At 40.2% G+C, this 8,920-nt stretch overlaps 1 pseudogene; it reads right to left on the bottom strand.

Annotated features, from left to right (window-relative positions):
• Positions 1–1,511: 1,511 nt before the first annotated feature.
• Positions 1,512–4,405, bottom strand: LOC145395385 (E3 SUMO-protein ligase ZBED1-like; annotated as a pseudogene).
• Positions 4,406–8,920: the final 4,515 nt, after the last annotated feature.

The following is an 8,920-nucleotide window of genomic DNA, read 5'->3' as shown; positions in this document are numbered from 1 at the left end:
ATTATCTTGAATTCATCCTTATCAAGCTTCATGCACTTTGTGAAAAGGTCGGTAACAGATTCCAAGTCCTTTGCCTTACCCACTTCAATACTGTCTGTATCTGGTTCAGGAACACAGGCCAGTATTAAGTTTCTGGCTCTATATGCTTTATCTTTTTCCAAGTCCAGCACTGCTTTCACCTCTGATCTAACCTCTTCTTTTTCTACTGGGGCAGTAACTACAGTTGCTGCTTCCTTTTGGTCTCTGCTCACTTCCTTTGTTCCTTCCAGTTCCTTTTTTAGATTTGTGTTGATTTTATCCATTTCCTCCATGACCCTGTCTACCTTATCCATAACCTTGTTTAGCGTATCATTCATGTCATTTCTTATTTTGGCTTCCTGAGCTAGAAGTTTCATCTCTAATTCCTCTAATCTTCGTGTGTTGCTGTCTATTTGGTCTTTCAAGGGAGCTACATTATTAATAAACTGATCAGCTATCAGCTGGCAATTCCTCGCTGAACAGTAGAATACTGCTCTCTTGCCCATTTTGTCCCACATCTTGGCCTCCTCGTCCGTCATTCCCTCACATTTATAGTGCACCCAGAAATGGCAGAAGTCACAACAGACACCATTACTCACTTTGGTATGACAGTGACCACAAATTTCCATTTGTTTTTTCTTCGATTCTTTGTTTACGTCCGTGGGCCCCATTTTGATCACCTGCTAGTTTATCAGCACAACTTATTCCACCACTGTTTTTCTTTCAGTACTGGCTTGACACAGTCTTACCTTGTAATTCCCCACTCTCATGCACTTAGGCAAGCTATTGTTGTGAAGATGAGAAGTCCGAAGGTAATCAATGTTGATATGAGATGAAAAAGCAGGAGCTCCAGATCGTACACATGTGCGTTCTACTTGGGAAGTATTTGAACCTTCCTCCTGTCTTCCATGAGCTTCTCTGCTTACCCGTCGATCTCATTATCTTTCTCTCGTCATTCTCCTATGAAATTATCTTCTATAGGTCTATCTTGTTCTTACTTTTCTCCTAAGAAAATCCATCCTTAGTTACTTATCTATTGCACTCTCTGTCTACTCTCATTCTCTTGGCAGCATCACCTCAGTTAAATAAATTTGTTACCGGAGATGGAGCCAATTCATTTTTGTCAGTTCAGTTCCAGTTCAGAATCAAATTTGAATTAGTTAGTTCCTACTCAGTTCAATTCATTTGTAAAAAAAAAAAAAAAAAAAAAAAAAACTTCAGTTTCAGTTCATTTCAGTTCGCAAGCTTATCAGTTCCAGTTCAATTCAGTATGGCTGATATTTGATTAATTTAATTTCAAATGCTTTTCAATTCAAAATTAATTCTAATATACCAATAATCTGCTGGAAAGAAATAAAAATTCGAGGTTTCAAATTAACACTTCTTTTCAATAAAAAATGCACCACCTCACAAACCAATCACATTCTTTACTAAACAAATGTTCAAACGGTATAATTATCTGTACTAGTAAACAATATATAAACGAGTCTAAGTTACTGAGGATTGCATTTGATCATCATAAGTTGCTCAAACCTTTAATCACTTGAACTGCACCTCGTGCACCTGCAGAGCCTGCCAGCAATGGAGAATAATTTTTCCATAGAAACTGATGTAGCAGAATTGGCCAGGTACTTTGCTGTCAGCCTGGTGAGGACAGGAAACTCAGGTTAGCTGGCCTTTCAGTAGCCAAAATGATCCCCATATTTCAAAAGACATGGTTGGTTGAGGTAGAGTGAAACCTCAGCTTCTGATGATGTTGGTCTTGGTGCAGAAGACCGGTTGGCCAGGGCAAAGAACTTGTTCTCCTTCATCATGTCATGCATGTGTTTCACTTCATTGTCATGACACCAACCCAGCTTGTAGCATCAGTCTAAGGGTGCGTTCACAGAGAAAGCAGGTTTACCCGCGCGGCTTACTGGCGCCGACCTGCGCCAAGAATTAAACCATACAAACAAGTGGGGGTGTTCATAGAAGAAGCGGGGTCGAGCGTGTAGGAGCAGGCAGCCTGCTTCAACCCGCTTTCCGGAATCCTCGGACCATTCTTGCCTGCTCAACCTGCGTGGGTAGATGTGGGTAGAGGTGTACAGACTTGCAACAGCGTGAAATTGTGGAGATCGTGATGCACCAGTAATATGCAGAAATCATTTTTTTTTTTCGTCTTTTTTATCAGAATCGGTCATTGTGGACTCAGGATCGGTACGGAAACAAAGATAATGAAACTTAAACATTTTGTGATGGAAAGGCTATTAGTTATTCCTGCATTTTTTCGCGGAAATAACTAATATAACTCCTTTTTAATAACTCCTTTTTAAGATCACAAAAAAGATGGTGATACTCTCCAAGCTGTTCTGTCTTGCAGTTCATTTCATGTGTTGCTATTTTTTTCCTTTTGATCTTTGGGTGAACACTGTCAAGCAATATGAACTCATCAGACGACGAGGTTGATATCTTCACTGTATGCCTGGTAGATCACAGCTGACTCCGACCTTGTCCCTTTAACGTCACGTGGGTCGGAGCTGGTTACCTACTCCCTTTTTGAACACCTACCCGCGCAGGTAACCAGCACGGGTCGGCTCCGGAAACCAACACGCAGGCAACCTGCTTTCTCTGTGTATGCAGCCTAAGATGGGGGCTAGCCGGAAAGCCTCCATAGACTCAAACTTATTCAGACAAGTCTCTTATGAGGAATGAAGTACACAAACAAGCATGCTTTTATACACTTTATGAAGACTAGCCAAAGCACCCAAAGGCCACAAACACAGGTAACGACCAGACTAGATTTCACCTTGTTCTGGCCCTGAATCTGATTGGTCACATACTCAAGTGGCTCGAGCATATCACTGAATTCCTTGATGGTGTTAAGTTCATACTGTTTGAGTTTGTAGGGATGTCCAAGTTTGTCTCACTTCTGGTGAAACTCGAAGTACTGACCTCATCATCATCAACTGGCTATTCCAGCATGTACTTTTTTCCATCTGGAGCTAAAATTCAGTTGATAGCACTACTGCAGCCACTGGTATTTCCTGCAGAAGTGGACAAGCTTTGATTTTTTGCAAGAATTGGCCTGATCTGACCATCTTTCATCACTAGCTGCAAAGTATGAGCAAAACATTGGCTACAGTTTAGAGGTAGGCATTCAAACTTTGTAGTGTCATCATGGATATCACAGTCATTATCATGAAACTGATCAACTTCATCATCAAGTTATTCCACTGGGAATAGAGCGAATGCCTTCACCATATATGCAGCAATATCAGTAACTATAGCAGTTACTTTAATTTTACATCATAGGAGGCCCCCATTTCTTGGTACATGTCAAAAAATTGTCTGAATTATGGGTGCAATTAAAATGACGACATGCCAACATAACTCTGTTCATGGTGTGGTTAAGGATGAAGTGGCCAGTCACACCTATAAATAACCTCATATCCCTCCTGGACCACAGGTCGATGGTGAGATGTAGAATCTGGACTTGTTGTAACTGGGTCTTCAACCGTGTCTGAATGCTGTGGTAGTGGCTGAATGCTGTGGTAGAAGCACAATACTCAGATGCTTATGATAAGGCATTGTGAACATCGGCTCTGCAGTTGCCATGAGTATGTGGAATCGCTCACTTTCAACAAGAGACAGAGGAAAGAGATCATGGGTATTAAATACCACAGTGCAGTTTTAAGTTTCATTTGTCGTATGTCGGTGGACTGCCACTTGGTACCGATACTGTTTCTTGTGAACTTAGTTATAGTGAGTTGTTTTGGATCAACTGCTGGGTCGTCGAGCTTTGCACAGATGTCTGGATGGCTCTTCTAAAAAAATATATAAAAACACACACACAATACATAAAAATTAAGTATGCATCACCCTGAACAATCTTACCACTAAAATTCTTAAGGTTTGAATTCATAGAGATTTTCTATAACAGCACATATCACTTATCAGTGACATAATTGTATAACCAATAATTATTATATCTCAATTCAGTGGCATGTCCATGATCCCATTAGAATGGTTGTCTTTTGTAAATTGGCAGGATTCTTCACCTAATTAATTAATTTGTAGATATTGCTCTTTTCGACTGCATTAATTGTTTATTGATGGTCATGTGAAATAAACCATTAATTAATACAAGATATTCCAAGTTACATATAATCAACAACATAAATATTTTGTCCTTTTGAATATGCTAAGTCATCCTATTTTAACTATCTAAAAATATGAAATAATATTACAATTTATACATTGCTAACCTCTATGTGCCTCCTGAAGTTTGATGTTGCTTTCTTACATACAGCAAGTAATGACGAGCAGCATTAAAACTTCCTCGTTTACTTTCACTGGAACTTGAAGAAGTCGTGATGAAATGACCATACACATATGATTTGTGTGGCATTTTGCCAACATAAACTATCTGCTCTGAAACAGAGATATAAGTGACCTGTCAACTTGTAAAGTGACTGTCGATTACTGTACTGTATACTGAGAAGACAAAATTTGTGTACATGACTGCCACACACTTTTCTTTCTCCTTTTACCTTCATATGCGACAGCTGCTCTACCTAACATCCAGGTCATTATGCATATGCCTACCGGGCGTGCTGAGATTAAAAAGAATAAACACGTATTTTTTTTTCTGATTAGCATCCATTTTAATTTCTGACAGTAAAAATACTCTTTAATCGACTGTTTTTTTCCTTATGTTTACCTCTCCCCGTCCTGGAGGGACTCGGAGATGGGTACTATTTTCACTTGGTTTGTCTGTTTGTCTGTCTTCCTGTCTCTCTTTTAACAACTTTACGCAAAAACTACTATACTGTGATTTTGATTAAAACTACAGGAATGATGGGCTATGACTTTCTGATCACCTGATTATATTTTGCTCCAAATTGGCCAAAGCCAAGGCTGTAGGTCCAAAAAATGTATATAAAAAAAAAAAAAAAGGTAAAACATCGTTTTTTTTTTTTTTTCCATAACTCCTTTCAAATTCGTCATATCGACATGAAACTAAAACCTAAATGTGCATCTTTCACATTTGCATCCTATGACATGCCTCACTACATCAAAGGGGTCACCCCCCAGTTAGCGGTAGGGGAGTCAATGTCGGGTGGGTTGGGCCTAAAATTTCAAATGGGAATAAAGTTGTAAATTTTCACTCGATTTACTCCATATTTGATTCGTGATATCTTTGACTGGATATCCTATTGTGTTTATATGTCAGCACTAAAATGATTTCTGGAGACGGGTTTGCTGTGCCTTGGCATCGCTACTTATTTTTGGTTTGTTTTTGAAAACCTGTTTTCAGAGACTCAGTATGCTTCCCATGTATTTCATTTTGTTTTCACATGAAAACATTACAATACTCATTTTCCTATATACCAGCACAATATAAAACCTATCCACTGATTTTTCATTTTCACACATACACAAGTTTGAACATTACGTTTTGGTATACGATTTCTTTATTTAAATATCAATGCTTCAAATACTGATGATTCGTGTTATTTACTCCCCTTATATTTTAGTTGTAGTGTGTTCATTCATGTATATTTTTAAAATCAAACTCTGATCATAGACGCTGTTGCTTTATTTTTAAATCCTCAAATGCTCTGACAGCCAACACAACACTCTCACATGTTAGTGTTTGGGCACTACTCTGTCAGACCGTCAATTTTCAGATATATTTGGAAGTTTCATGGAAGCAAACAGATTCATACTCTCTCTACGCACAAATTCTTGACAAAACACTCCTACATGTGTAATGGTTTGTGCGTTTATACACCGGATAATCCATACTCGTACTGTGACATGTTAGAACTATTCCCAGCAAGACAGTTCGATGTCTTAGCACCAAAAGTATTCTAAAACTCATCAGTCATCACATACCTTTAAATGTTACTGTATCAGTAGAAATATACCATACCACTGATACCATGGTACGTTAGTTCTGCCTCATCAAAGACAAACCTTTTTCCTGGACGTAACATACATTGTCACATACACCAATCTACCAGATTACTCCATACATCACTCCTTAGGCACTGATACACCAGACCGTCCTTAGTACTGAGATATGTTTAACCCGCCGTGTGCCGGCTATTTTTAACCCTATGGGTCACCCCAGTGCCGGCCATTTTTTGACTTTTTTTTTTGGCTAAAATGATAGTTTTTGATGTGGAAACAGCGAATTTTTTCGTTAAAATGCTCACCCAGGCTCGGAAATGAGTTTTATTGAGTCCTGCATACCCGTGTACAGGTATAGCTGCTCTCTCATGCTCACCACGTACGTGAGAGAAAGCCGTTTTCTATTTAAGGCATACTCAGACATTTATGCTGGGAAGGTATAGCAATGTTCAGTACACTTTTCTGATTACTTATTACTTCAGCATCTATCACAATTTGCGTGTCTCTCACTGTGAATGCATTATCTTACACTTACTTGAAGATAGGTACAACCTGACTTCATTACATACAGTCCTGGTACTGACAAGAAGGTATTTACAACTTGACTTCACTACATAGTCTTTAGACTTACAGGAAAAGATTTACAACTTACACTTATATGAAATTATTTACAAAATTCCTTCATTATATACAGCACTGGGTGAGGCACAGAGGCAGAGTGAGGCAGAGAGAGCGTGAGGGGGGGAGCGAGTGAGTGTATGGCCTTGACAGCCTGAGGGATGGTATAGAAACAGTTACCTTACATGCCTGCCAATTTTTACCTGCGAATCTTTAAAAAATGCGGTCACAGTGAAGTTTTTTATTATAAACCGTTTTAAAACATCACTGGCACTGGCTGCAGAATTGTCTGACCATTTCAAAACGGCACTGGCATGTGGCGAGTTAAGAGTGGCGTGATGGCATTACTGTGGGTTGTAACCATTACAATCATTTACAACCATGCACATAAATCTCAATCTCTCTCTCTCTCTCTCTCTCTCTCTCTCTCAATCCTTGTAACAGGCTGCACTAAAACGAGACATTTAGAGGCCAGGCTGACCATGCGAGTCTTAGGCTTCATTCTGTGTCTTCCTTTCCTTTGTTCCTTCCTTGTTTTATTTCTTTCAGTGCACCTCCCCCGCCTTCCCCGGTTCTCTGCCGTTTTTTATTTCTTTTTTTCATCATCATCATCATCATCATCAACTGCAGCAGAAGCAGCAGCATTGTTATTACCATTATCATCCTTATGCATCATCAATCTTATCTTCTTCTTCAACTTCTTTTATATTCCCAAATTCCAATGCTGATGCAGCAGACAAAGAATGTACCACACCAAACTGTAATGATCACTGGCCAGCTCCATGCTACCCTTATTGTTAGTCACGTTTTCTTTTTCTTTCTTATATTCTTGTATTCTTTCTCTCATGTTTAATTGTGGCAGGCAGCTCTACCCTTCAGAATTAACAGATTCCGACCTGACTTGGACACAGTGACCAGCCTATGATCTAGTTGTGTCCACAAAGTTTTGGTTGTTGCCTAGCAACGGCCGATAAATCGCCATTCTCGTGCTTTTCACATTTGGAGATGTAGAGGCATTACTAATGGACGTGGGAAGCTCTGATTTCTTTTGGCATAATCTTGAAGTCATTTCCTACCAGAAGTGTTCCATCTATTTTTCCCCTCTGTCCTCTAGTTTTCAAGTGGCAACCCTGCAGAAATTAGCCTCAGCATCCCTAGCATCCAGTACCAGTTTTCAAAAATGTCCCACTACTTCTCCAGTGGCTCAATGGAATTCAGCATAAGTTTACATGCTTTTAGACACTGACTACTACTACAACTTTCTACCATACAGCTAAGTGCTACATTGGGCAGGTCAGGGGTCAAAGGTCATGAAATGCACAAATGGTGAAAATAACTAAATTCACGACTATGCTCGCACGAAATGCTATGGTTCCAAAGGTTGTTAAGCCAGGGCCATGATTCTTTGGTAGAATGTTGCACTTGAGTACCTCCATACTAAAATGACAGTGTCGAAATTCGCTTTCAGTCGCTGGCAGCACCACCTGGAAGTTGTACCTCTGGTGGACATTCCACGATTTTCAAGTTCCTTAGCTGTACAGTGGGTGGAAGGATTCAAATGAAACTTTCCATGCTTATAGATGTTAGTGAGTACTACAAGTTTGCTTCGTACTTGCATAACCTATATCCACCAGGTCAGAGGTTGGTCATCAAGTGCAGAAAATATTTATTTATCTATCTATCTATCTATCTATTGCCAGACGCCTCAATCCCGTTCGGGGTGCCCACAAAAAAATCGCCTCCACGTCGCCCTGTCCCCCGCCATTTCACTGCACCACTCCCAACCCACACCCCCCTCTCTCATATACCTCTCCACCCCATCCTTCCATCTCATCCTCGGCCTCCCCCTCCCTCTTCCCCCCTCCACCTCACTCACATACACTCTCTTCGTCAGTCTTTCACCCTCCATCCTCTCCACATGGCCAAACCACCTCAGTGTATTCCTCCTAACGCTTCCTATCACATCCACATCCACACCACAACGCTCCTTTATATCCTCATTTGTCAGCCTGTCTCTCCATGTGACTCCACAGGCTCCTCTTAAATAACTCATTTCCACTGCTCTCACTCTTGCCTTGTGTCCTTCCAGCAACGTCCAAGCTTCACTTCCATACGTTAGAGTTGTTACCACAATACTGTCATGTAGTAACTTTTTCACTTCCATGCTCACTTCCCTGCTTCATATCACTGCTTTCAAGGAACCAGCATTTAGGGCATTAAAATGACGACCTTGCTCGTGCCAAATGCTTTTTTTGTGGAATGTTGCACTGAAGCACCTCCATACAAAATAGACATTTAGTGTCGAAACTCATTTCCATCTCTCCCTCCTTGTCTCTCACTACCCTTCCAACCCCCAATAGGCCTCCGAATGTCAGGCTTGATGTACGTA

This window comes from Coenobita brevimanus, chromosome 4 (genome assembly GCF_032717465.1).
Source record: "Coenobita brevimanus isolate Jiangsu-jjx chromosome 4, ASM3271746v2, whole genome shotgun sequence".
Lineage (NCBI taxonomy): Eukaryota > Metazoa > Arthropoda > Malacostraca > Decapoda > Coenobitidae > Coenobita > Coenobita brevimanus.
The sequence above is the reverse complement of the archived record's forward strand: the minus strand, read 5'-3'. Positions and strand labels throughout refer to the sequence as shown.